Source organism: Suricata suricatta, chromosome 6, assembly GCF_006229205.1.
Source record: "Suricata suricatta isolate VVHF042 chromosome 6, meerkat_22Aug2017_6uvM2_HiC, whole genome shotgun sequence".
In the NCBI taxonomy this organism is placed as follows: Eukaryota; Metazoa; Chordata; class Mammalia; order Carnivora; family Herpestidae; genus Suricata; species Suricata suricatta.
Window position 1 is genome coordinate 122,788,458 of NC_043705.1, and position 13,955 is coordinate 122,802,412.

At 37.2% G+C, this 13,955-nt stretch overlaps 1 pseudogene; it reads left to right on the forward strand.

Annotated features, from left to right (window-relative positions):
• The first annotated feature begins 10,957 nt into the window (after window positions 1-10,957).
• On the forward strand, window positions 10,958-13,117 carry LOC115293545 (annotated as a pseudogene).
• The last annotated feature ends 838 nt before the right edge of the window (window positions 13,118-13,955 follow it).

Here is a 13,955-nt window from a genome sequence, read left to right on the forward strand (position 1 = left end):
GGGGGAAGGGGGAGGGGGGGAAAGAGGTGGTGGTGATGGTGCAGGGCACTTAAGGGGAAGAGCACTGGGTGTTGTATGGAAAACAATTTGACAATAAAATATTATGGAAAGAAAAGTTATTTGTAACTCTGTGACATTAGAGATCTCACCATCAAGTTGCCTAAGGCATATTTTTAAGGCTCAGTAAGGTTTAAGTCCTTTAGCCAATCTTACTGTTTTCATTGTTTCAACCCTTCCAACCCAATTGTGTGTTCAGAATATACAAGGGCAAATAATAATTAAATGATCATTTTCCAAGCAATTCACATTACTCAATATTAATTCATTTTTAAAACGGTTGGAATCAAAATATAGTGATAGTCCCAGAATAAACTTACTGATTTCTCATGAGATATCATGAAGCTCTGTTCATTTATGAGTGTGTCAAAAATTTCTTCTTTGTATTTATATATTTATCTTTGAAAGTATGTTCCACAGGGTATCAATCCTCTCATTCCTTAGGGATTCTAAACATGGCCCCATCAGACCATCTGCCAGTCTTGGTCACCACAAATAATTAACCCCACCGTGAAGTATTTAAAATATGTAAAGGTTAAAAGATCATAAAAATGAGACCATATGTCCAAACATACCACGTGTGCTTTGGCAAGGGAAATGTACATGTTAAGACAAATCTTAGCAAAGCCTGCCAGAGAATTAGATCAAAACCAGGACAAGAAGATTCTTTTCAAATAAGCTAGGTATTTCCCTAGCACCTACCCTGAGGTTAGCCAAGATGAAGAAAATCAGTATACCCATACATCTGCCTGGCAACGCCAGAAAGATCCTTAATGACTGAGAAGACAAAAGACCTAGAACCCTGCGTTTGGGGAGATAAACTGCCCTGATCCAAATCCTGTCTCCACAACTAATTCTGTCATCATCTGAATATGTGGACAAAATACTTAACATCCCTGATCCTCAATTTTCTCATCTATAAAATGGAAATGATTATATATTTCTTGTGGAATGTTTTGAGGAATAAACAAGATAAGCTGAAAGTGTTTAGAGGTTTTTTCCATCACATAGTGAGGGTTACTGTTCTTATTAATAAAACAAATGTACATCCAGTCTCCTCAGGATTGCTAACATTTTGGTGCCCACGCTTAATTATTTTAGATAATGTTCCAGAGAAACACTGCGTGTGTACAGATGCATCCAGTTTTGCTGGGTGGCTCCACCACCAAAGCCAGATTGAGGAGGAGCATATATACTCAGAATCTAGTTGTGCACAAGCCTTTGTATTCCCTGAGTGGGTCATCAGCACTGGTATGGGATTTATCTCACTGAGGGGAAATAGCCAAAGGAGTCTTCTTGAAGATCACTGAAGATAGACAAAATGCAGATGTTGGAATGACGAGGAAGGGGCTTCAACCCATGCATTATACATATTCAATTAGTTAGAATAGCCTGTACCCTGCTTGTGCTGTTTGAATGAGTGGACTGTGAAACTGTCAGAACCTAGAAAGAAATTACTTTTAGATAGCCAATAGTTGGGCTTATTCATGTCACACTCCCCATCCTTTAGAACTCATTATTTAATGTTTATGATACCACTATGAAACACATTATTAAAATTATTAAAATAAAAATGTTTAAATTGTTAAGATAAATTTTGACTCTAATAGACAGCTAAGTAAATGAGAATGAGTTTGTATGATCCTGAAGCCAGGGGGAGGGGCAGCAGGGTGTAGTTTCTCATGCTTTAAAAAAAAAAAAAAATTTGTATATTTTTGCGAGAGAGAGACAGAGGGTCAGAGAAAAAGGGAGACACAGAATCCGAAGCAGGCTCCAGGCTCTGAGCTGTCAGCACAGCTCCCGGCACAGGGCTCGAACCCACAAACCGCAAGATCATGACCTGAGCTGAAGTCGGCTGCTTAACCGACTGAGCCACCCAAGGGTCCCCAGTTTCCCATGCTTTTAAGGCCTTTTAGAACTTAAAAAATAATGAAATATTTTAGACATACAAAAATGTATGAAGAATAAGAAAGCAAGCTTCTGCGGAGGCTGTCGGTCTTCAGGAGCTCCGGCAGGTCTGAGGTCTGAGGTCTCAGCTCCTGCTCTGCATCTTCCTAGCTCTCCTGCTCACCCTCCTCAAAGCCCAGAGCAGCTAAAGATTTGGGTATCATTTTCCCACTTTACTTTCTCTGAGCCATACATGTAAAAAGATATGTAAAATATTTCATTCAGCACTCTATATGTTTTTAGTGGGAACTTTCTTCAGGTTATCTAGCCCTTTCATTATTTTTTATCAGAATATTATTCATTATTATGAATTTGAGATTTTTTAAATTTCATTTTATGTATATGTTTGCTTTTGTTAGATACAAATGAAGACTTAAAATATTAAGATATGAATGACAATAAAGACAATTACCATGAACAGAATTGGTATGCTATATAAATTATTTTAAGAACACACAGTTTTTCATGGTAGATAGTATCTTTTGTATTTGAATTTTTCAATATTCCAAAATAATAACTAAAGGAAAATCAGTCATTTTGTTGTTACTCAGTGAATGTGAACTCTAAACCTAAACTATCCTCTCCTTTTCCAAAGGCCTTCTAGGATACTTTCCTAATTTATAAATTCCCCATTCTAGTGTGAATTATCCTTGGAGAATGGAATGTGAGTGCTAGCAAATTCACTTAGCTGTCTCCATCTCACCTGAAAGTCTGTTGAGTTAATGAGGAAATTCCATCTCTCTGTCTCTCTGTCTCTCTGTGTTGTGTGTGTGTGTGTGTGTGTGTGTGTGTGTGTGTGTGTGTGTGTGTGTAATCAATCCTCCGAATTCCAACACTTTTTTACCCTGGTATAATGATTATGTAGTAAATAAGTGCTGAACCAGTAGTTTTAACTTGCTGAGATTCTGGTGAGCCCTCGGGTACCATCAGGTGGTAAATCTTGCAGTGGTAACCATCTTCCATAAGAACCCTGACTTACACTGTGTGTGCTTCTGGCCAACTAAAGCCTGATACCTCCTGTCAAATTTCTCCCTGGAGGACCTGAACTCCAGCTCTGGCACCATTGGTGGTCCCATTCAGACCTTCTTGGCCCCTCTGCATTGGAAGGAGAGAAAGGAAGGTGTTCTATCCAGTTTTAAGATGAGGAAACTGAGCCTCATCGAGGTTAATTTGAATAATAAACAGTGGAACCAAACTGACTCCAGAGCTCATAGTATTTGACTATACTGCATTGCAAATATAAAAATACCGTTTTGTAAAAAGTTGGCAGCCAACGGTGCAGTAACTGACTTTAGGGGTATTTTAAGTGGCTGGGGTTACGCTGGCTGCTTGTGGGAAGCCTAATTTGTTTGGAACACGGCCTGGCACATAGTAACTGTTATATAAGTGTTAGCCATTTGCCATTGCCACAAGCACGGGCTCCGAGCAGCTTAGGTGTCACAAGCACATCATAACTATCATGTGGACACTGCTATTTCCTGGATCCAGACTTAGGAAAGGGACAATTCCCTTAAAGCACAAGCAATTTTAAGCCAGCGAAAATTTCTGCAATCTTCTGGAGTATAATGCTCACTAAAGCCACAATAATGTCAGGACAGAAACTATGTAATCCCATCTGTATAAGCTAGACCCTTGTAGTGCTTGCTAACTGTGTTGTTCATCTTTAGCCCTTTACACAGGCTTCCTTATCTCTCCATACATACAGTTACCAAGTTATAAGAAGTTTGTGAATTCAGACTAAGACCTGTTGATTCAATCTATGTCATTTGTTTAAAGGCTTGACAAAAGTATCCCCCTAGAATGTCTATTAAGAAGGGATCTTCTTTGGAAAATAACAATATAAACAATGTTAAAGGAAAATTATCTAAATTATCTAAGGTAACACACATTTTTAAATATCTTAAGCTTTTCCAAAAACAACACAATGATAATATCTAATCATGAGATCTCTTTCTTAAACCAGATCCACAGATAATTTCTGCTGGAAAACTCTTCCTATTAGCCTATCTTCTTTCAATTTTCATCTCCCAAATATATTTTTCATACACAACCTAAGATTTTTTTAGTAGAATTTAAACTCCCTTTCTTGTTAAGCCACAGGCCAAGCCATGGTCTTAAATCTAATTTAACTAGCAATAAAGATAACTTTTGATTAACAAAACATTTTTAATAAATAAATAAATTCTCTTATTAGCTCTACTTTTCTCTCTCTTTCTGATATAATGATTTTATAATGACCATTACAGATTTTTAAATATTTTAAGACCCACAATCTCAGGAATATGTGTCATAGAAAACTTGTATTTTTGGGGGGCACCTGATGGCTCAGTCGATTGGGCATCTGACTTCAGTTCAGGTCATGATCTCACAGTTTGTGAGTTCAAGCCCCATGTTGGGCTCTGTGCTGACAGCCCAGAGCCTGGTAGAGCCTGCTTCGGATTCTATGCCTCCCCTGCTCTCTGCTCCTCCCATGATCATGTTCTGTCTCTCTGTTTCTCAATGATAAATAAACGTTTAAAAAGTTTTTTTAAGAAAACTTGTATTTTTTAAAGTTTTAGTTATAGCATTTATAAAATTGGTGAATAAATTAAGAGTTATTTATTTTGATTCTACCATGTGCTTATAAAGTAATACATGTTTAGGAAATTCATGCTATAAAGCCTTAGAAAATTAGATGACTATTTTTTTTGGCAGTCCTAAATTTGAATGTTTGTGAATAAACTTCTTATACAAATGAGAATTTCAAATATTCCTATTTTAAAAATTTATACATATATACTTATATATATGTATGTGTATATAATCTCACACACACACACATACACACACACAGAGTTTATAAGAAATTTGGCCAAGAACTAAGAAACTTGAATATCTCTGTCATTTGAAGTTTAAATTTTTCTGGTCTTACTATGGGGAATTTTCTGAGAGTCCAGACTTAAGCACTTTCTATATGAAAAGAAATGTTCTATAGTATCAGTCATAAGTCCACTCTGGTCTTTAAAAATATCCAACAAGCCTCAAATGAGGCTTCATTTTATTTATTGAAATGAATTTAAATAAATTCATTGTTTCTTCAGCATGCCTTCCATAATTTTTCTTTTAGGACATTCCCCTCCTCCCATCCCTAATCCTCTTTGTTCATTGAAGTAACATGGGGTCCAAAGAGCATCTGCCATTTTCTTACATGATCCCACAGTCTTGGTACATAGCCCGAGCCTGCCCAGTCAGTGTCCTTCCTGGGGAAGAATGTCCTCTCCTCTAAGACCATGTGAGAACAGAAGCTATAGCCAGCCGCTGTGTCCCTGACTGTACAGAAGATCTCCTGTCTTCTAAAGGATAGCACAAACTGGTATTCAGAAATAAGGCAGGGTGTGTGAGAGAGTAGAAAGAGAGTGACAGAGAAGGTGAGAGACAGAGGGAGAGACAGAAAATTAAGGAGAGACTCCAGAGAGAAAAGGAGATGGAGAAGGGAGAATTGAGATTGGGTCAGTGTGATTGCCATATGTATTGCTTTGGGTCTTGTTCCTTCCCTGGCTGCTGCCTTCCAGGGCTTGGTCTTTAAACCTTTGCTTCTATCTATAAGACATTTTGTTATCCTTTCAATGTTCCTCTCTGTCCGTCAAGTGGACTATCCTTGCAGTCAAAAGATTTCTAGTAGAAAGAGCTACCCCGAAGTCTCTGTGGCCCTGCATTTAGATAGTACACAAGTTTGATAATTTGGAGAATTATTTGGACTGTACATTAAATTTTAACTAGCCACCAAATATTACATCAATGTTATAAGGAATGAGAAAAAGAATCATTTGGCAGATATTATGATTATAGAAACTATTATTTCAAGATAAGTGCCTGAAGGTATGATTGATCTGAGAATGACAAATCAGGCCCAACTAGAACAGGTAAATGGGGAGACTGGTTCAACGTAATCCTCTTCAAGAAATTTAGACTAGGTAAGGATGCTGAAGGGACCACAGAGTCCAGTTACTCAGTTTTACTTTATCTTCATCACTCCTGGCACACTCCTCCTGCCCCCTGCTGCAACAAACTATAACACACTTGGTGACTCAAAATGACACAAATTTATTATATTCAGGTCTGGAAGAAGTCTAAAATGGGTCAGCAGGGCTCTGGGGAAGTATGTGTTTCCTACCCTTTTCCAGCTTCTAGAGGATGCCCACATTCTTTGGCTCACGCCTTCATATTGTTCCAGTTCTGCTTCTGTCATTACAGCTTTTTCTCTCTGACTCTCCTGTTGCCCTCTGATAAGAACCTTTATGGTTATATTGGGCCCACCTGATAATACAAGATAAACTCCCATATTAAAACCCTAAACTTAACCCATCTACAAAGTCCCTTTTGCCATGTAAGGTAGCATATCAGGCTCTGGGCACTAGGATATAGACATCTTTGGGAGGACATTGGTAGCCTACCATACCTGGTACTGTTTCTTGCAAAAGAGTGCCAAACTGTAGATCAGGAATCGGTGACTTGATACATTACCTCAGATTTGTCTGTCAGATTTGCCCTAAAGGGGACACTGTGCATCTCAACATGGGATTCTTGTGGGACAAAACTTAGGACCTGGCATATACCATCCATTTTTTTCCCCTATGGCTATAGAGCAGATAAACACTTATTAGAAACTTAAAAAATGCTGAGATGTCAGTTGTGATGCAGAAATTGTTCTTCACACAGCAAGAAGAGATCCAGCTCTAGGGACCCAGTTGCTCAGAGCCCTTAGTATAGGTCATTCTGCTTGCCAACAAACTGGCCAGGGTGCTTATCTAGATTAACAGATCTCTGAAAATCTAGAAACATGAGACAGAGACAGATTCCAGGGTGCTGATAACTAACATTCCCACCATTCTGACATCTATGCAACTACTGCTCTATCAGCACAAGTGAGCATGTCCTGTGAGTCCTGATGTACAGAATGCTAGAGACATTTCTGGAAACCACCTGGCCCACCAGTTGCAAAGCAGTCTATAGATTCCCAATAGCAGGAATCCCTTACTACCTGTAGTATAAAAGAAAGTGGATCTAGGACCACCCAGTAAAAGTTGGAACCACTGAGATTTTATCATGGGGAAGTTGAAACTATGAAGGAAACACCAGTGTTGCAGGAAACTCCACTGAGGCAGTGGGTGAGGCGGGGGGAGGAATAATCCGGCTTCTCCCTTCTTTCCATTTACTAATCTGCTACCAAGCTCAGCAGAAAGCTAGTTGCCAAAGAAGTTTAAAAAAAAAAGTTTGCTAGAATTCCCACTCTCTTTCATACCTCCCCAATACAGGAAGAGCAGGGAAAGGGCAAGCAACGGATCAACACAATAGGCAACTAACTTTGAGAAGTATTGGGATAAACAAAGAACAATTGATTTCTTAACTACAGGATTTTCCATATGCACTATGATTTTTCATGAACAGGATATAGTATGTGGTTGAAAATGGAACTCCTTTATGCCATGTGCTGTGCATATGTAGTCTTAATCTCTTTAAGGACTATCCTTTGAGAAACTTTATCTTCAGCCAAACTAACCCAAGAAAGTAGGGCTGATTTTGGGAAAATGCTCTGAGTTGGCTGCTAGAGTAAATTAATTCTTATTAGACACCATGTATCCTCCTCTTGGGGAAGGCAGTGAAGTAAATTCCAAGTACAAAAAGAGATAAAATCCTGTGGCTTTTTCTCTGCTTCCCATAATGGCCATATTAGAATTTGCTTTTCACTAATACTTGTATCCAAGACCCTGGCATTCTGTACTTTGAAGACTCAAACTAGAAACTGAACAGTCAAGAAAAATAAACTCTCTTCCAGGGCACCATTTGGGGGAAATCTAGCTTCTTACGGTCCCTTTACATTTGTTTTCAGCTAATACAATCCAAGATGTTTTGCTAAGCCTGGCCCACCTGCCAGACATTCAGCAGGCTGGAGACATTCTCAAGTAGTAGAAGAGGTAATGAAAATAAAAGGGCATGCAAAACAGGATGTTTTTCTGCATGCTTCTCTTACCATAGACACTTAAAAAAACAAAAATGAAGAGTAATTACTGAAAGCTATCACAGCATGATTTGCTGAGTCACTGAATTAAGGTTTTCTTTTTTTAATAGACCTGTTTATTTCTAGAGAACTGTTGATTTTTAATAGAGATGTTACTATTTGAGTCCAAATGAGGTTTTTTGTCCACTTACATATCCAAAGCCAAGACTGTGTCAAATAGCAGTTACTATATGTCAGAACAAAGAAATTGTAAGAAGAAAGACAACGTTTAAGGGAACGTAAACTCCTTACCAGAGCCCCTTAGTTGAAGAATTCATGTGCTGAAAATATTACAAAAGAATTTTAAACTTGGGATCAAGACAGGTTTCATGCTGGCCCCCCTCTTAAGAGCTGTGTGAACTGGAATGTTCACTGATTAATTCCGATCTCCAATTCTCTCATGGGGCAATTGAAGGTGAAAATGCATGCCCTGTATTCCTTAGGTCATTGTTTGTAGACAAAATGAGATCATGTCTGTGATAATGCTTCTAAATTAACTGCTTTTCTAAAGAAGAGGATGACCAAAAAAGCATGTACACTTTCTCTGAAATTATGCCAGTGGCCTTAACATGCTAAGATACCTAAAAAGTGAAATCAGCCTTCTTCCCTGTCTTTAGAGACTTAAGCTTTCTAAAGTTACTCATAAAATTAGCACTTCACTGGAAATGAAATCTGATTTAAGGAATATCAGCATTGAGAAAACTCTTGGAGGCCAGGGATGTTTCTTCTTTCATAAAACTATGAATAATATTCACATGGTTTTAGAAATTACTTCAATATGCCACATCTCTAGACTGCAGGTTTTTTCTTCTGATTTTCCTAGAAATTATCTTCCCCACATCCCTGCTATGAATTACTCTCTACTGCCTAAGCCACAGTAGTGGTAGTGACCATCAAGTTAATTGCTTCTCCTTCACATAGAATGCTCTGAGCCCTGTGAGTACCAGCATTTCATTGAGAAATGTGACAATAGGTCACACAGAAAAGAGGGAATTTTTCCATATCTGAATCATGTAATAATGTCAGAATTAACTTTAGAAATCACCCTGTGTAATGGTTTGCAAGATTTTTTATTTGCACAAGCCTTTCATAAAATGAAATCTTGGGTAGAGTGCCATATATAAAATATATTTGACAAAACTGCCTTGGATAAAGATGGAGTGAGCTCTAACATATTGCTTAGTCTTTTTGTTTCATTGGGGATACTAAGATTCCATTAAACCATTTGAAAACCACCCTGTATAGATCAATCTCCCCTTCCTTCCAGGGTTCCAATCTCTTCTACAATAACCACCAATCGTTTGTTCAACCTTTCAACATTTCCAGTGATGTCCATCCTCCCAAGGTAAGCCATTCTATTTTTAGACAGCTTTGTTTATTTAGAAATATAAAGATTATTCTTGTTTTGTTGGCTTTCTTGTAACTTCTATTTGTTGAACCTAGAACAAAACTGGATTATACTGCATTCCATGTATTTGAGTCAATGATCATATTTCTCTGAAAACATTTTTTTCAAACTAAACATTCTGATTTTTTTCAACTTTCTCATTATGTGAGAATATGTGGTCCTAATTTCTGTTCAAATCACTTTTCTTTGGGTTTCCTTCAGTTTGTCAATGTCAGCTTTAACTTGTGTGCCTAGAACTATCTTTGATGCAACCATCAACTCTCTCATTCTGAACATTTTACTTCTGTTAATATATATGGCCTGATTCAATTTTGGAGGAGACTCATGGAGCTTAGTAAACTAAATCCCTGATACCATTCCTGAATATGCTACTGCAGAATGGTATCTCTCATACCTTAAATGTGTAAAAATGTTTTCATGGCTTCACATGGTCATTTTCTTTTACTGTGGCCTATGAAGCTAATCATGGTTCTGTTAGACAGATTTCCATGCGCTTACCATTTATGGGATCTAGTTTGTAGGATTTGGTAAATAAATGACTGTATTACTTGTTCACGTTTATCAATCACAGACACCATCTTCTTAATTTTGTATAGATCTTTATTGTTATAAATCTGTTGCAAAAATGTTGGTCATCATTTTAGATCAGAAATATCTAACTATGACCATTTATATCTGACATAAAGAACTTTTCTACTATAGAATTTTTGATGTTTGAAGAGGGCTAACTGTAAACCTGAAAAGATAGGAAACCTGCTAAGTTGATTTTGTTATTCTTCAATGGTCCTGAGTCTGTAATTTCAAAAGTCAACCCTCAAGGCAAGGGTTTTAGATGAATTTTTAAGCAGCAGAAGATCAGTCTAAATTTTCATTTTTCCCTAGGAATTTTTTCAACTTTGTGGGTTTTAGCCAGATACTTTGCCTTCCTTGAACATATTTTCATGTGGTTTTATAATATTTATTCAACATTATTTTCCATTAGTTCTCTATTTTTAATTGTTGGTAACCATTTCAGTGTGTAGCTATTACATGGTGCAGAACTGATTTATCCACATTAATGTCTGAGGAGACCATGACCCATTTTATTTGCTGCATGGTTAGCCCCGGTATTCATGGCAGGTTTTCTAAATATTTCTGATGAAGTCTTTAAGCACATGTAATTCTGAAAACACATTCCCATTTAGTAAGACTTACACAGGATGGTAAGCCCAACATGGCAAAAGGTTTCTAAAAAATTCCATAAACATTAAGCATATTTATGTCATAGCATTAAGTTTGGTCAATTTGAAACTTACTGTATTGTAGTATAAGAGGCATTTTGTTTGCTTGTGTTTACTTTCCCAGGAGTAAATGCGTTTTGGTTAACCACAATGGCAAACTTAGTCAAGACATTTATGTCAACAAATCCTACTGCTTAACAAAGTCACATTCTTAGTTTCTAGGACAGCAGACTGGATTCTAAGTAATAAGGTGTTTATAAGGCATGCTGTAAATCTGGGACTATAAACATGTCTACTTTTCCGTTAAACCTGCTGCTGTACATGAGGTACAATAAGCTCTCTTTTCAGTTTTATGGTGGCCAGTACGTTGGCTTACCAATCCTGATTGCTGTTGATTCTGCTGTTCCCAAAGCCTCCTGCCAAGCTCTTGACCCAAGTCACGCTCCTGGTGATGTCATGATGCCGCTAAGAATTTGCTCATTCACTCTACCTGCAGGGATGCCCCAAGAGTCACATACCTTCTCTATTAGTCACACACTAGTTGGAGAATAACATTGTGAAAATAGCAGATCTCTCCTTCCCCTGATTTCAAAGGTATCACATTTTTAGGTCTTTCATAGTGAGCTTAGAGATATAGTAAGATGATAATTATTTTTACAGAAATTATTTTTAACATGGATTTTTCTCAAGTTAACAATACTACTTTTGTTGTTTTGACAAGAAACAAGATTTCCTCTGCATTTATAAGCAAAAGTTATTTCAATTCAACACATACGCATGAAACACAGTGCCTGCTATTTGAGATTATCATCATGGTTACTAATGCCAAATATAGGTAGAAAAAGAAGAGAAACTGGTAGTAAATCTGGGTATTTAACTTACATGATGTCAAATATATCTATTTGGAAAAATCTGAGAACCTAACTTCACTTTTCACCCAAATACTATTTATATAGATATACATTGCATCTTGCCTTACTTTACACTTTGATTCCCTGACCCAAATTGCTCATAGAATAATGTTTCAGAGATCCTGTTAGATCAAATATTAAAAACAAAAACAAGCAAAATCCCAACAAAACATTTCTTAAAGTCAGCTGGCTTTGAACTCAGTCCTAAGCATATAGCTCTTGTATTTCTACACCTTTTGTTTCTCAGATGAATACTAGTAAGATAACATCAGTATTTTAACCAGGCATGAACAATGACCCAATACAAATGACTAAACACCACAAGTTAATTTCTCATGGACTGTGATAGACTTGGAGCTTATCCTCTATCTTTGATATGTCAGAATATTTCCTCTGACATTTTATTTAGTAAAAGAGTTTTTTTGGTAGAAGATTTTCTTCTGCTATCTTCAGGAAGAAACTCCATCAGTAACTAAACTCTTTAACCAAAGATTTAGAGAATATTTCTGGAAAGTTCTTTGAGTTACTTTGTCCACAGTTATACCTACATATTTGACATTCAAATTTGACAGTTAACATTGTCAATGTTAATTAAGAAAAAATCATTTTCTTAAACAATTTTTCAAATTTCAGTGATACATAGATATTTTGCAAAAAAAATGTCCTTGTGGATCCCACATATGAAATTATTTTTACCATGATGTTAATTAAATCTATTGATTTTATACTATAAAACCTACCAATCTCTCATGTTCCCCTGGCACCTCAGTCCAGCTACGCACCTGGGCCCATGGTCACCTACCCCTGCTGCATGGGGCCTTGGGGCTAGCCCTGCCAAAGGCATGGTGCTGCCAGAACATTTTCCAGAGGTTTGATAAAGATGGGACCGGGGTGATATTAGAAAACAAGCTTCAGCAAGCTCTGTCTAACAGCACATGCACTCCATTCAATTAGTGACTGTCAGGTCAACCATGTCTATATTTGACTGACAGAACAAGACTGGCGTGAACTTGAGTGAGTTCACTGGTGTCTGGGAGTACATCACAGACTGGCAGAACATCTTTCACACTTATGACAGGGACAACTTTGGGATGACTGATAAGAACAAGCTCAAGCAAGCCCTCTCAGTGTACAAGCTCTCTGGCCAGTTTCACAACATCCTCATTCTCAAGTTTGACAGACAGCAATGAGGGCTGATCACATTTGATGACTTCATCCAGGGCTGCATCGTCTTGCAGAATGCTAGATCAGTGAAAGTGAAGTTTCTGTGGCTTGCTAAGTGCCACAACCCATGATTTCCCTACTGACATTGATGGATATATTCAGGCATTACCATTCGGATCAGGACAGCTGGATTCAGGTGTCATATGAACTGTATCTGTTTATGGTCTTCAGCATCTTAATAACACTAGCCTTTGCAAATCGCAACAAGACTTATGGAAGGAAGACTAAAAATGCCAAATCTCCCTTTAAAGAACAGGACACAAATGCAGCTAGATACTCTTCTTCCTTTACATTTTATATAATTAACATCTGAGGACTTGACTGTACATATGTGCATAAGCTAATTAAGGTTTTTGCAAATGTAACAATACTTATAATCATTATTCACATACAAACATGTGATTTGAAACTGTTCAATTGTCCCATGAGGTAAGATATAACAATATTTCATGTATCCTGAATGCAAAAAAGTCATCATATGCATTTCTAGATAGCTCCAGTTCTGTAGTAGCAATACTTTTATTAGCCAATAGGAATTTTAAAATAATAATGAAACTTGCACAGAGGCTTTTATGTGACTTACATTTTTAAAACAGGGTCTATTGTATTTGTTTGAATAAGCAACATAAGCAATAAAGCAAATGTGCCTCTTGTTCTGCCCCTCCCCCCAATCAACCTAAACAAATGTCAAAGCACAAATAGTCATGACATCCATAAAATTCAATATTAATTTAACATGTCATATAGTTGCTTTCATGATACAAAATTACTATTTGCACTATAAATATGATCAACCTTTTTAATATTACTGCACAATAAGCTTTATTAAGATAGACCCATGTCTGGGTTTTCTCACCATTTTGAAATCTTAGAAAACATTTGGGAAGAAAATGAGTTAATGATCATTGGTAATACGGGCGACTTTTAACACATTGAGCAGAACAGGGGGCACCTGGGTGGCTGAATTGGTTAAGCATTCAACTCTTAATATCAGCTCAGATTATGATCTCATAGTTCATGAGATAGAGCCTCATGTCAGGCTCTGCACTGGAGCTGAGCCTGCTTGGGATTCTCTCTCTCTCGCTCTCCCACCCCCATTCCCACTTCCTCTTTCAATAAATAAATAAATAAACTCTTTAAAAAATCCCCCA